We start from the raw sequence: 16472 nt of genomic DNA, 5'->3' as shown, positions 1-16472 counted from the left end.
GCAACAAAATCTAAATGCATACTGGTTTAAATGTGAGGTGGTTTATAGTTGTCTTAGTCCAACACAAGCCCTCTTCCAGTTGCAAAAATCTGACGGAAATAGCTTTGCATCAAAACCCAAAAGATGTCTACAGCACATATTTTTCCAAAGGTCTTTTTTACTGTCAATAATGATAAAACTGTAACTCTGCAGGGAAATGTTTTTTTGTGTCTTTCTGAAAAACTCTGTCTCACAGTATCTCTGACCCTGCTTGAGTCCAAGTGATGGCTGGTCAAAATTTGAAGAAATTCCCCACAGGCAGACTTGAGAGATCATGTCCAAAAGAGGCCAGACACACGGGCTGTGAGGCCAACATGACGATGGCCTTTTGACCTTTAACAACCAAAATTGAATCAGTTCATCCTCGAGTCCAAGTGGAAGTTTGTACCAAGATCAGAGATATTTCCTTTGAGATACTGTGTTCACAAGATTGGGACGGACGAACGCATTGTGCCCCTGGCTGTAGTCTGACCACAACATCTTCTCTAAATTGTGGATGAATAAGATGATAATGATCAAATATTAACAGAAAATATCTGCATTGGACCTTCATCGTGATAGAAAAACAAATGAATAAAGGACAGAAAAGATACTAAGAGATTAATGTAGCTTTCTCAAAACTGGCACCACACTTTAAAAATCACCCTCTGTTCCTCAGATTCACACAGGACGTAATGTGTCAAATCCAGTATGAGTGGAAAGGAGGGACAGAATCCCACCGTTTTAATAAGATAGCATGTTGAGCCTGTGAAGAGAAAACCCCAACACAGTTCGGTTTTGCTATCAGCAGATCCAGGCCTGGAGCGGTGCCAAAAATGGCAGTCGAAGGATTTGGCTCATTTTGAAAGATTGATGTCCAACACTTTGCTGACTAGGGACACGTGTAGGAGACGTGAGGAGCTGAAGAAGGTGCAACCCTATGTTTTTCACATCTAGCAATCACATCAGGCTAGTAATCAAATAATAGTAAATCAAATTACTAAACTGTTACTCTTAAATAGGTTTAAGTGCGCTGGACAGGGGAATAAAAAGTGTTTTTTTTCCTGTAGGGTGTAAAAACTTTGATGGAACCAAAAGCCAAAAATTAAATGATTTGAGGAAAGATCTGACATTTGTTACGACTGTTTATATCACTCTCAGCAGAGGACGAGCAGCCTAACGCCCCGTTCAGGTAGCAATTGAAAACCCTTCTCAGGACCTGAGATTTGCAATCAGGATGCTTGGGAAAAACATTGATAGATTGCACACCATCAATATGAGGTGCATGTAGCCATAATCACTGACTTATTATAAAGTTTGCCTGAATCAATACTAAAGCGTGGACTTTTATCTGTCAGTGTAAGAGGGCTGAGACGGAATACTTCTATCAATAAGGATCGCTACACCTCTAGTCTTTCCCCTTAAGTTGAAATCAATAAACTGCCAGTTCCAGCATTTCCCAAATTGCCACAAGTCAGAGTCATGTATGTGGAAGGCATCCCTGGCCCAGAGCTGCTTTAGGTGTGTGTGAAAACTTTCATTCCTTTTCACTTTGTGATTTAATATCTTGACATTTCAGCTAATGAAACTGAGATTAGCCTTCATCTAGAACAATCAAAGAATGAGAGATTGAAGTGAGTAGCTCCAATAAGGGGATAAAAGAATGAGAGGAAAACAACACAGAACAATTTATTAACTGTCCCATCTCATACCCAAACTACCATCTCAGACATTTGTTGGAAACTTGTAAAGACCTCCTCTAGTCATTTAACAGATATACCATATATCTTATTCCTACCTGTATTCATTTCAACCAATAAGAGAGTGATCCCAACCAGCGAATTTGACGAGGGCATCAATTAACCCAAGAAACGGTGAAGAAATATAATGACATATTTTGTCCATGTCTTGTTATTACATCTCAGTAAGGCTAGAGTGTCACAGGCCATGTGCCATTGCTTAGTAAAATGAAGGCGGAATACACAAGCTCTCTGCTAACTTCTGGATGAAGTTTGTTCACTATCTACAGTTGAGAAACAGACAATGATGCTGGTCTTCTTTATTAAAGTTCAGCGATGACATCTTTGTGTTTAGCCCATTGTTCAAAAAAGATGTGCACTGTAGTCCTCTTGAAATCGGATCTTGTGGCCAAGCTGTTACAAATAACCTTGTCTTTTGCCTTCATCATTAACAAGACCTTGATCAGGAATCAGTGAAAGCGAACAACAGGCCATGTTTAGGTACAAAACTGTGTTCTGGGGAAGAGAAGTGCTTGGTCTCCAAAGACATCAAGGAAAAGCTGAGCGATGTTGTCAGTGGGGCTGACTGCAACATTCCAAATGTTATGTCATCTACCTCGTCCCTAAACATTTAAAATTTTTAAATCAGTGGCTAGCGTCGCTCTGTGCTGTTCAAGCAACTTTAACGTTTGCATGTTGCTGTTATGCTAGCATCGCTGCTTGAGCTAACAGTAGAGCACTCTGATGTGTAGTTGTTCTTGGCTTCCGTCCCTGATGTTATGATGGTGGTGGTGTTGTCAATAAAGATTCAGAGTTTACATTGTGAAAAGAAAAATAAGTAAAACACCACAAACTTATTTTACCTCTAGATGCTTGATAAGAATGAAAAGAAGTTGGTCAATCATGGTCTTATAACTGGTCATGTCCAAATGTCCAAATGTCCATGTCAACTCTAATCTTACCAACAGTCAAACTGTGTGTCTGCACCTTCAGAGAGCAAATCGATCTAGTGAACCAGTGAAAAACAGCAGAAACAAAGACGGTGGTATTGATTTTTGAGACTGTGACACAAACAATGAATTCCATAGACGACAACCGAGTGGGAAAGTACAGTTTACTGACATGTTGTCCCCCTTATAGCTGAGTCGATGCAAAAATGTACACATGCAATGTATCTTATGAACAACTTAAATAATTCTTTAACAGTATAGATGGAGAGGCAAACAAAAGAACTGAGAAACCAATAACAGTGATCCACTTCAAACAAGGATTTCTGTTTCTTTCTCACAATTCCATGCTTTCACAGTGAAGTTAACTGAGTGATGTTGTCGATACTTTTCACTTTTCATCGGGTGGAGCACTGTGAAGGCCCATGGAGCTCAACCTCAGGTCAATAGTGCCTTTACATATTCACTGGCGATGTCGATACACCTCCGTCCACTGCAAGACCACCTTCGGGTACGTGTTTATTTTGTTTGTCTCACACACACACAAAACACACACACACACAGCTTGTGCTATTGACTGTTTATGCGCAATATGTTATCTAAGCTCTCAGTGGGTGCCTGTGGCCTATTTCACTTTATGCCCTTAACTGATCTGATTGGCCCGGGTGCCCTCTCTGATAAGTGATGATCATGGATCTGGAGCATGGAGACGTGCTTGTCTCAGCATTACAGGAATCTAACTCCGCTAACAGTAATGAACTGTGTTTTTCTTTGCATCATGACAATATAATGAAATACAAAAAGAGGCCAGAATACTACAAAAATACTCAACAAAAAATCCCCAAAATGTTGGAACAAGTGTTTGGAAAATAAGCCATCTTCTCAATTCGTCTGTTGTCTAGCGATAAATTAATATTTCTTAATCTTCCACTCGCTTATAAAGATTAGGATTGAGGTTTTATTGTGTTGTTTTTTCTGGATGTTGTTTATCCTATCCTGTCCTGGTTTATGACAGCGACCAGGGCAAAGGACAAGTGGATTTTCCCAGGCTGCTTTAAGTCCAAAAAGGTCTGGCCCGTAATTCCAGCAGTGCCTCATCCCGAGAGGCAGCCATGCCATCAGAGGCAGATGCTGCTCTCTGACCTCTGTGGCACAGTGACCACTACATTTAGAGTGACCACAGGAAGCTCAAGGTCCCGCCCAGGGAATAAGTACTATTGTTGTACTGTAATTATTGGTAGGAAAGTATGTGGGTATGTGTGAGGGCAAAAGGGAATTGAGAGAGGTAGAGAGAAAGAAAGAGAATGAAAGTTTCTATTTGAAGATAGTAATGCACAGACTCAAGTGAACCGGGTTCTTTTTAAAGCTCGTGTCACCAGATCAGGTCAGAGAGTGCACGGAGCTGGCACGCTGGCAAACAGAAAATATCTCCCCCTCCACCGCAGCTCTACGGGTGAATTCTCACTGTGAGTTGTGAAATCCAGAAGCACTTTAGCTAATAATTCATTGCCATGAACACTTTGGACCTAGGTGCAGAATAGAGCTGCAGCTATGGGTGTTACTGGAAGGGCCAAGCTAATCAAAGAGTTGTTTTGCTTTTATATTGTTGTCTTAGCTGCAGCCACTTTGTGCTAATGTTATTACCTGAAAACGAGTAGCCTGGTGACCAAAGTGTGACCTTGAAATGGTCAAACATATGGGCACTTAAGGGGAGAGGGAAACCACATCAATGGTGTCAAAAGCAACAACTACAAGGTCTGTGGCTCGTGAACAGCTGTGGTTTTTAATTCAAGTTGATGTGGTAATTTACTTAAGAAAACTCTTAAAGGACATGAGTGAAATGTTTGCTTTCTACGTTGACACACAGTACTTGTATTTACTAGAATTCAATACAGATATGGCCTTTTTTTATAACCCAATATCAGTTCTTTACATGTCTGAAGTTAAAGTCATACACCATGTTCTTGATCTGCCACAAACAACTTACCTACAACCAATCCATGAGCATGGGGGAGCAGAGTGGAACAAAGTAACATAGGTTCCATTGCCATTGTGCTTTGTAGATCATTACGTTAACATACATACACATTGCTCCATTACTATATTGATATTGCCAGTGTTTTATTACCTGTTCGTGCTCTTGTGAGCGGGTAAAAATGGAAATTTTTACCAAGTGGACAAAGGAACTTTGAGTCACAGTGCTGCTCAGGAGGTGGGATAATCCCTCAGAGGCATGTCCAGCTTTCAGGAGAATGAGAGGTTTGATATGTACTGCAGCTGCATTATCAGTTCTGCAGAGTGCAAAGGGGCACGGGGGCCTCGTGATTGAATGGAAAGCTTTCTTCTCCTGCATAGTGTGGGTTCAGGGTTGAGGCCGACTCGGCTGCACATGAACCATTTAATTCTGTGGAGATTGGTGTGACATTGGTGACACAGTGATAGAAAGGGCTTTCACTGATGCAGCACTAATGTATTAGCATAAGTGTAGAGTAGATGTGCTCCCTGGTGTACTCTTTTCTCTTCTTATTAATCGAATGCAGAGCTGATATCAACATACAAGATGTCAGCCAGTGTTAATCATTATATAGAAGCCAGAGCGTGTGATGGTGTTAACTAATGAGGCACAGTGGAAGAGATGTGAGGGCAATGCAGTGTGCATTATAAGTGCTGTGAGAATCAGTCTGTGGAGCTCACTTCAAGTTATATTACTAAACACTTTTTCATCTAACATATATTTTGTTGACTCCTGTTCTACAATGTTCACAGAGAAATTTAAAATTTTACTGTAGATTACACAACGTTTTATTTTGATCGCTTTTCAATTGCGGCATATCCTGTTTACCTGCGGCTTTGCCTGTTTCTGTTTCATACGACGTATGACAAATTACACAAACACTGCTTGCCAGTTAGCTGTTTATTCCTTCCACTGTTTGTATTGGTTACTCACAACGGATCGTGACTAATCATTGCTGTTTGCTGCGTAATGTGAATAAAACTTAAACACATTACCTCATTCCAGAACATGATTTAAGCTCCATCACGTCAGATAGATTTTCAATAGCAATCAATGACAAAAACTCCCATGATCCCTCTCTACTACGTGACATCATCACACTAGGTTTTTAGTTATTGATTTTAATTTAAAGACCCCTTGCGGCCAAAGTTACATATTCGACGATTAAATGTATTTCCTGTGTTTCAGATTAAAACCTATTGGAAATCATCAAGAGGAATCCTAATTTATTAACTGTCCCCAATGCTAAAACTCATTGTAGAATCTATATTTGTTCTCTCTCTTGAAAGCAAATGTATTTACATGCATCAGAGCCTGTGTTGTTTGGAGAAGCAGAAGAAGCAGTGGGTGTTTCTTTGCCCCGGGTAGCGTTTCCAGCAGGGTCAGGGGTCTGAGGTCAAAGGCTAAATGAGTGAGAGTGTCAGGGTTAGCAAAGGAAGGATTTGGCTGACAAATTAGGGAATCAGTGTGGAGAGAGAATGATGGATGGAGGTCTGGACAGAGGAGGGTTGAGGACATGACTGAGATATTTAATGATGGAGCGGCCAAGGGAGGTGGAGGGAAGAGAAAGACGGGAACAGAGCTGAGATCGGAGCAGAAAAGACGAGAGCAACTCGCGGCTCCGTGTTTAAAAAGCAGCAATCATCCATGAATTATCGGTGCAACACCAGAAGTGCAGCCACGCGGAGCTGGCTAAATTTCAAATGATCCTTTCTCTGTTTTGTCCGTCTGTTCCAACTAATCTTGCATTTTTATTACCTGAAAAAAAGACCTTTTGGAAAAACAGTCTCCTGAGTGGTTACATCTTAAAACACCAGCTGTGCATTTTTGTGAGAAACTCTGACATGAGCGTGCCCAGAGGGTATCGCCGCAGTGAAGTTAAAAAGACAAGTCTGCTGCGTGACTTTTAAAATGAGCAATCGCTGAGGACGGCGGCGTAGACGCAGAGCTGTTGTGATTACCCTGTATTTATGTTAATTACTTTTATGAGCCATCATCAAATGTTTATACTTTTTCCATGAAAATATGTAAATGATGAGTTCAGGTGTATTAAAGCACATTAGAGGTGATCACAGAGAGTACAACCGAACAACCTGAGGCTGAGCAGAGCTTTTGATAAACAAACCGATTCTCAGGTGGAAAGAAAAACAGGAAAACAGAACCCTGCTAGAAAATTCTATTTAAACTTTTAAATTGGCGTTTTATTCAAAACACACGGGTTCACCCACATGTGTGTTTTGTTGCTGTTTATAATTCACCTCCTGAGGTCAAGTCATAAAAATGGATTCATTCTCTTCCTCCAGTATATTCATAATCAGTCAGAGGACTAATAACTTCCACCATGTCTGGACACTCCCCACGTGGAACACATCCAACAAGATTGTGATATCTGTAATTATTAGCGGACGCACACATGCACCCACTCAAACAAGGCTTAACCAATTTACTCTTCTTTTGTGCTATTTAAAGAATTAAAGGAATATGACGTGATCACTCTTCCAGCCATGAATTAAAAAAACAGAGGATGGCAAGAGTGTGGTGAGAAACACATAATGTTCCAATCCATATTTGTCTCTGTATTATAAATACTTATCCTGGGATTAACAGAGCTAAATGTAAAATGTGTCAGACTATTATTGCTAAGATAATAAAACATAGTCACTGCTCTAATCCTAATTAAGCTTATGGTGGGTTTGGATACCGTTTCAAAAACAGAGGGACATTTACACTGCACAATTGAGCCATATTTTCAAAACCAGAGAGGAAACCTAACAGAGACCAGACCCAGCAAACAAAAGGGATTTCTTCGCAACCGCTACCAAACTTCATGGTTTGGGTTTTTACCAAACAATGATCCATGTTTTGGAGTTGATGAGTCTAGATGCCGGGAAAGAATGTGGTGAAGAAGTTCTTAAGTGACATTCTGGACACATGATGGTGCATGATTCATGTGTGCTCTTGGCAAAAGTCAGTCTTGACTACCAAAAAAACATTAACAGGGGAAAAAACAAAGAAACTTTAGAGGACGAATGTGAGGAATCCCTCTCCCAGCACAGATGGGATGGTGGTGGAGGTTTGCACTTTACTTTACTGATGTTGATCTGTCTGTACTGTTAATGAAGTAGTTTGGTAGCATGTGTTTCTTGGTGGTGATTGGGGGAGTTTGGATTTTGTTCCATGAAAGCCCCCCCCAGTCCCTTATGCCTAGGGCCCCAAAAGTCCCTTAAAGCACTCCTGCGAGCCGTGCTCATGAAAAGAAATGGTAAGATGATCATATAAGGCAGGTGAAGGTGTGGGGCGTTTTTTTGCCTTCCATACCTTACTCATACTAATTTACTACTTACTATTTTATTGAAAGTTTCTAAACCCAACAGTTGTAGTTACCTTTAAGATTCACTAATCATGATTTTTCTCATGAACATTTAATAAAATGCAGTGATAGTGCTTAATTTGAAAAACAATAAAGTTTCATTTGAGTCACGGTTGGTAAAGAACCCAGACAGATTAATCACCTGATCCCTTCAGATCTAAGAGCCTTTCTCTCAGCTCAATGTTTTGCAGTCATCAATGTCTTGTCTCGGATGTTAAAGCCAAAACCTCAGTGGACCCGACCCGACCAGAACCAAACTGCATATACAATTTGCAAACAGACACTATATAAATCTAAGGAGAAACTGAAATAAATCTAAAAAGGAGAGGGAATATTGGAATTGCGCTCACCAAGTTGTCAGAAACATGACTACACACAATTTGTTAACTGGCAACTGCTCGCTAACGACTTTACCTGCAAAACTTTTAAATTCTTTATTCTTTAAATTAAATGCACTTTTTAGTGAGAGTTTTAAGTGGAATGTTTTGAGATCTTTCTTTTTATAAGGGCTTCCTTAAATTCAATATAAACTTTTTACACAAACAAACAACACACACACACACGGCAGGCAAATACAGTATAATTACAATCACCAGAATCACTCCCACTTAATGCACATCCCTGGTAGGAGCAGTGTCACGGTGTCTTCCCCTTTTGAAGGAAGCCATCCCTTCTTTGTGTGTGTGTGCACGCTGACGTGCGAGTGTGTGCACATCCTCCGCAGCGCAAAAACATTTTATGCACCCCAACACAATTTAATTTAGTTTAATCTCAGCCCTTCCACTGGGAATGCAACATATAATTAAACTTTATGGAACTGCCCTGAAGCTCGTGCGGAGAAGCAGATTGTCTCACACACACACAGACGCACAAAGACCAAGGATGCAAAATAATTTGTGTCGATGCATAATCAAATCGTTACGTAACTTATGATTTGAAAGTCAACACCTAAAAATAAATATTGATAAATCCAGAGAACACGGCAGTGCATAATTGAAAGAACAGCGAGAATAACCCATAATGCATCTTTTCTATTACATGGAAGTGGGAGGATTTCATTGATTTGATTCTATGCTTCATTATTCCTCAATGTACAGAGGGGCGAACGCTGTGGATGCAATAACACCAGTTATTAGGAATGATACACAGAAAGTGATTCTGAATAGATTTGATCCAACGCTGCTCCCGTCTGTTCATAGCTGCAGAATGTTCTGTGGAGCTTTTATTAGGTTACAGGGGACATAACATGGTCATCCGTCTATCTGGATGGGGGCTTAGCATGGAGGATTCTTATTGGAGTTTCCATGGAAAAGGAGTGGTCAGGACAGTAATGCCTCAGTAATGCTGGGCTCAGGGTCTGAAGGCATCACCACGGCGATGGCAGAAGATCAACTGGGCCTAGACGTGTGGATCAGATATGTAACCTGCAGTTGTGTTGCGCAATGGAAGAAATGATGAGTCCTCTTGTGTCGCTGCATCACATGCACACTCATGAAGGGTGCCTGATGTGTTGTGTGCACCTCGGGGAAAGGCCAGGGGCATTTTGTTGATGCATCTCTCTGTATCTTACTTCCTATGTGGAACAAAGGCCTGCTCCTCCGAGACCTCCCGCATCTCCCTCTCTTCTCCTCCCCTGACCTAGTTTACCTGATTGATTTCTACCCAGCTGGCCACTTGTATAACACCAAAGAATCATTACGTGTCTGTGTGTGTGTGTGTGTGTGCGTGCACATGTGTCTGATCAAAGCATTGATGCGGTGCGCACGGACCAATCTGGGTTAAGGTTTTCATTTGTTTTACTTTAACATTCATTGGATAAGGACTTCTGCCTCGACTGGATCCTGCAAAATTGTCAAGCAAACGAGTCCAAAACAAGTGTTGACAGTTTTCTGACTCATTCCCTCATCTTCTCCTTTTCAAGCTCGCTCGTCGTCCCTCTGTCTGTCTCCTTCTCCTTTTGACTTTGATTTCATAACCGTGTCTTCCTCTCAACCTCATTCTAACCCTAACTTCAGCACAAATGAGTTCTGACAGACAGGACCATGCAGTACAACGACATCGTGTGCACAAGTGCTTTTCTGGAAGGATGTAGCAACAGTTTTTTTTAGGCAAGTCCATTTCCCAGGCAACAAAACGACTCTTTTCTTCTTTCCAAGTAACCTCAGCACAGTCCATCTGGGTCCCACACACACACACGCACACACACACAAGCAGAAAAGCACACAATAACAGGGTGTACTGCCAGTACTGCTCCTCACACCCCCTTCATGTCCTTTTGGCCTTGAAAAGTCTGTTTCTCACACGAACACGCTATTTATAAAAATCACTTCTTCTTGCCGTCTCGCAGCCTCTCTCCTTCTCATGAGATTCACCCTTGTCTGCCACAAAATTCCCAATAATGATACATCCCTGATATTCGCTATTCATTCGGTGCTGTGGCTCAGAGCAGAAAAAAGTCACGTAAGCAGCACGAGTCCAAAGGAAAGCATAGAGTTTGGGCCGTGCAGCCATGACTGAGAGAGAGCAGCATTAGGACAGCTCCTCACACTGTTTGCATTTTATATTTCAATGCTCAGCTTTAGGGAATCACTGGAAAGACTTGTGACATCAGCCAGGAGGGATCGAGATGCACAACTGTCACGTCGGAGTTGGAAGCGGCACAACGTTTTTAGGTGAAATGCAAAGAATGTAAACAGCACCTCTCAGAAATCTGTATAATTTCTATGGTGGACATAAGTGGGGGTTTTGTCTTCAGAAAAGTGGACCTGTTGACGCTGCTGGTTGGTTGGGTCAGTCAGGAGGCCGGACTGGAGGCAGAACAGCCTCTGAGCCCTCACATGGAGCTGGGCAAGCTGCCGTACAGACAGTGTGTGTCCTTGAGCTGCACAGTGGGAGACACCCAACCCAGTGGGAGAGGTGGAGCAGACAGTGTGCATTATGGAGAAGAGCAGGAAGAGAGGAATCCAAGGAAAACTCAAGCCAATTGCAACTCTGGTCTTATTTTGTAGTTTTGAATCATCCCTCTAATCAGTGAAGTCAATCTTGTTTATTCAAACAGTTTATCCAGGTGATCTGATTAGAGATAAACCAATGTGAGAGGTCAGTGAGAGGTCAGTAATCATTCCTCATTGCACATGAGTGTGTGCACTCTCATCTTTACAATGGAAAATTCGAATTTTGATTTGCTATATGCAATTGTTTTCTCGTCCTAATTGCCTCTTCCAATTTGATTTGTTCAAGACCTGTAGGAATATTTGATGTCTCATTTTTCTTACATAATTCGTCTTTTTAGCTCTACCTCTGTTTCCAGACCTCAGCAATTCATTCATTTGTAAGTAATTATTACCAGTACAAGATGTTGATCAATACTTTTTAGAGTTCCCTTTTAAGTTACAGGGGTCATTTTCAGAATGCCTCACGCTGTGACTTCTGACTAACAGACAAGTTGGTACATTTAATAAAATCTTCATCTTAACGCTGATTCCTGTGACCTACTGACCTACAGTTGAGTGAGAACTCCTGACTGAACGTCCCTTAAAGGCGATGATGTCACAGTGACGCTGTGGTCCTGGGCCTGTGCGCCTCAGATTAGTGTTTTCTGGGCAAAGAAGCGCTGCCTAAAACCACAGGCTGTGAGTCACTGGATCAGGAGGAAGAATTCACAGCTAAACAAACGTAGGCCACCAGCCAGGCCAGCCCACTTTGCTGGCAGCCATGCATGGACACGAGATCACACAAACATACACACGCATGCACGAGTGCGAACTTTACACATGGTTCAGCACATGCATACACAACAGCTCCACATGCATGCGCACGCATATCGCTGCCTACTGTTTTCCCTTCACTCTCAGGCGTTCTGATGGGGCCTCTGATAACATTGCCCATTTTTCTGTAGATTTTCTGTTATATCTACTGCAGGGAATTTTTCTCCAGCTGCCTCACATATAATATCAGCAAGAAAATCTCCAGAACCTCTCAAGCCTGCAGAGATAAAGTCCTTTTTACGGTGTGAACATGTTGCTTAAAGACATAAGTGGCTCACAGGAACAAACACTGGAGTGCGGCATCGTGGAGTTCCCTCGCTATCATTTCTCCAGCATCCACTAAGAAGGGCAAAGAGCACATTTATCTCGTACGCTATGATATATCCTCTTACTCTCTCCTTTTTGTTTCAGCCTACTGACAACATAAATGCAAGTCGGTTATTTAACAGGATTAACAGATAAGGCTGCTTTGCACTTGACCAGGGCACAAGCACCACACAGAAATCCCTCCTTGTCCCACAGCTTGAAGCTAATACTCGTGCTAACCACTAACACCTCCATCCAGAAGAAGGAGAAGGGGGGGGGGGGGGGGGGGCTGGATGGATAGAGATGATCCCAGCCAGTGGGCCTCCTCTCGAAGCTGGGTGATTTATCTCATCCTCTGCCCACTGCCTTGGGAATGTGGAAGAGGAGCATGTGGCGTCTGGGGCTGGGCATGGCCGCCTCATTGGATCTGATATTGGATCTAATTAATGAAAAGTATTTTTCTATAAACCCCAATTTTTAAGCAATAATAGCTTCATTCTTGTTCGTGTTTGGAAATGAACATGCATGATTGGAATTTTACAAGGAAATAAAATCGATGGTGTTTACAGCTGCATTTCATAAAAACAAATTGCATTGTATTTGCACGCTGCTGTCAAACATGAAAAAGTCTGTTGACAGTCTAACGAGGGGGTTCAGGACCGGTTGAGATCAGCAGCACCTCTGACGCCAACTGGCCGTTTCCTCCAATGAGCAAAACTAAATATAGCCGGTGAAAAAAATAGCCACGCACCTTATTAGTCTGCAGTTCTCCCTATTGCCATGTGGGGGCGTGGCATTGGGCAAAAACTTGTGGGAGAAAAGAACAAGATGCTCTATCCCTGACATTATCAAGGATCAGAGAGCTCTAAAAGGTCGCCGTTGCCATATTCTCATTCTCGGCGGTATTGACACTTGGTATTTCTCTGATCTTTTGCTCTAATTAAAAAAAGAAAGAAAAAACAGTTGCCAAGGCTGCAATTCAAGGGGGTTTGTGAGCGCTGAGTGAGTCTGTGTATATGTTGTACAGTCTTAGATGTGTGTTTGCGTGTGTTTATAAAGCAAGCCATCATGACTTTGTGATTAAATTCATATCACCGAAGCTTTCCAAGAAAACCCAACTCCTTCCCTCTGTTGTTGGGACTGGAGCCAAAGCTCATTCCAGGATGTTATAGATCTTTTATAGTCTGGATGAGGTTAAAGAACTCTAATAAATTCATGGCAGTAGCCTTGTTTCGATGTTTGAAATACATATGAAATCAAGAGAAGAGGAGGAGCGGGTGCAGAGTTGCACAGCTTCTGTGGTTTTCTATTTGTCAGTATTAACTTTTCACACTTTCATGATCTGCACCTTGTCATTTCTTTTCTTCTGCAAGTCCACACCGGTGAGTTAACTTAACATGTTTGATGAACAACTACAGGTAATTTTTACAAATACAAAACTTTTTATATATCTGCACATTTCTTTTACAATTATAAATATTGTATACAAATACAAACATTTTCTATGGAATGTATTTTGAACTGTAATTTTTATAGCGCTATTTATTTAGTCTTAATTACCACTCAAAGTGCTTTACAGTTTTTGCCCTTCACCCAGTCAAACACATTCATACAGTGCATCTATGTGCAGCACTTTCACTTTGAGAACTTGGGATTCAGTATCTTACCCATGCAGGAACATATGTGGAATGGGGAACACTGGGATCTTTCTTCTAGGACGACTGCTCTATCCCACACGGAGATTTATTTTTTCTGGTTTACAAAGATTTATCACAGGCTCAGAATCTTTTTGACCCTAATGTAAGATATGACAAAGATTGTTTTTCCGATAATAATATATCAGTAAGATGAGTGTAAATTGGAGATCTTGACTATCATCAACTTGAAAATAAAGAATAGTACATCCAGAGGTGTAGGTGAAAAGGTGAGCTGAAACGATGCCGATGGGTTTGGTTTTTACAGCATGTCCTGGCAAAATAAAAGCTTAATGAGTCATGTTGGACCAGTATTTGCTTCATGGCAAGTTTGGGCAGATGGAGTGACAAAAAGTGGAAAGAATACACACACATGCACACACAGACACACACATGATAGACAGGTTCAGTCAAACATCTTTCAGTAGTGACCTAAAAAGAGTCATGAATCATCTAATCCCACCTCAATTTATTTCTCTTTCTAAGTGCTTAAATCTGTCTTATCACTAATCAGCACAGTCACTTGACCACAGGAAACAACACATTCCCCTGAAGTGACACACTTGACAGGTACGTGCAGAGAGATTCCAGACTTCTCATGGAAACTGAGCGTGAAACGGAGCGAATCAGACAGAGGAGCAGTGGAGATATAAACACTCGTTTCCATATCCACAGAAGCCGGGGCAGATCCCGAGTTCACGTCAGTCCACAAACTCAGCCGTACACATTATCTCACACACACACACACTGTCTGCTGATAAAGATCACGGGTGTCTTGAGGCACTAAAACGCACAAGTACTTGGCAGCTGGAAGCGTCAAAGGAAAATCCACAAACACTACACACGTGGCCGGCTGTGCACTTACACATCTGCCTGGCCATACAGCTGCAGACAGCTGCGACCGCTCTATGCTTCACGTCCTCAGTTCGAAATGCGTTTCTGAAGAAGAGAAAAATATTTCTTGAAGGTCGTGCCTTCAGCTACGAAATCCACCTCCCATTCATTTGCAGTCAACTGAGCTTTGAATCTGTGAAAGTACCACACACCCTGGACTTTTTCATCATCGTTTGAGCTGTTTTTACAATGTCCTTTTCAACCTTAACTAGTCTTACCTTGAATTTGATATGGGTTTTCATTGCGTTAATATTAAAAGTCTGACTTCATCCACTGTGGCCCTGACTGTTAAATGACTCCCTGGTTTCACTTGTTGGAGACGCCAGTTTCTGCTGCAGCGTTTTAAATTCGCTGCGATTACAGAGACTGGACCGTGTCCTAATATGGTCACATGGTATGAAGGTAATTTACTGCAGGTGAATGAGAGACGTCAACAAAATGCTGATGGGCTTTCAACAACACTTCAACTTCATTTTTATAATAGGACTTGATTGATGAGGTAACCAATTAACGTTTTGCCTCTGTTGTTTAGTGAATGACAACTAGAATAAAACATGATTTCATGTGTCACATCTACTCTAATAAAATAGTTTTGGCTGAAAATTGACAACTTTTAAAATTAGCTGTAGACACTGAACAAATAATCACAGCACGGATGTGAAGGATTTAGTGACAAGTAGCCGTAAGGTCGTGGATTAAAACTAATTCCTGCTTTTTCCTGTTGTTTTACTCAATCTTGAACTCGTAAAGTACTGCGTGCCTGTGTTTTGAAAGGTACTATGAATAAAGTTTTGGGTTTTTGAAGGTGAAAAATGGCTGGCTCTGTGGAAGAGGACCTGCACCCTGTTTAAATATTGTTTTAGGCTAAATCAAGGGGAGACGCAGGGTCTTCACATGATACTTGGATTACTGAGATAATAATTAATAAAGAGACTACTCCATTCGTCATTACCCAGGAAGTTAGTTCTGCTTGTTGAGCTCATCTGTTGTGCTCAGCAGCTGAGTGCAAACCAAACATATGTAAACAGTAGCTTGAGGAGTTTATATGAGCTCATTTTGTGCAGGAATTCGCTGATCGAGGGAAACACACTTACATTAAAACTCATTATTTCAGACGCGCAGCAAACCAACCGTTCACTTCTACCGCTGTGGGATTTAATCACATATCCCCAACACACACACACACACACACACACACACACACACACACACACACACACACACCTTCCCCAGCCTACCTCTGTGCTGTCAGTCCCAAATATGAAGAAATGGGTAATAAAAGCTGCTAGATCAGAACTGATAATGTTGTGTCATTGGCTGTAATATCCATAGTATGAGGTAGTAAGTATTAGATTGTTGTTATTGGCTCATATCCATATGTCAGTAACTGGGCTTGAATTAGACAACAGGGTTTGTCCCAGTGAACGAATGAACAAACACACACACACACACACACACACACACACACACACACACACACAAACACACACACAATGTGGGTAAATGCATGAATGTGCATGTTCACATTGACACAAACTCTGTCTATGGGATCCATGGCGATTCATGTATATTGGAGACAACCTGGGGCTGGGTGTTTTCGTAAACACGCCTCATTCCTCGATGCACTACTTCCCAGCTGTAAAAACACCGGATCAATCCTGATTCTCATTCATCATGGACTGACTGCTGCCAAGATACACAGAGCAGAGTGAAAAACACACGC

The sequence above is a fragment of the Limanda limanda genome, chromosome 10 (genome assembly GCF_963576545.1).
Source record: "Limanda limanda chromosome 10, fLimLim1.1, whole genome shotgun sequence".
NCBI lineage: Eukaryota > Metazoa > Chordata > Actinopteri > Pleuronectiformes > Pleuronectidae > Limanda > Limanda limanda.
This window is presented reverse-complemented; position numbering follows the sequence as displayed.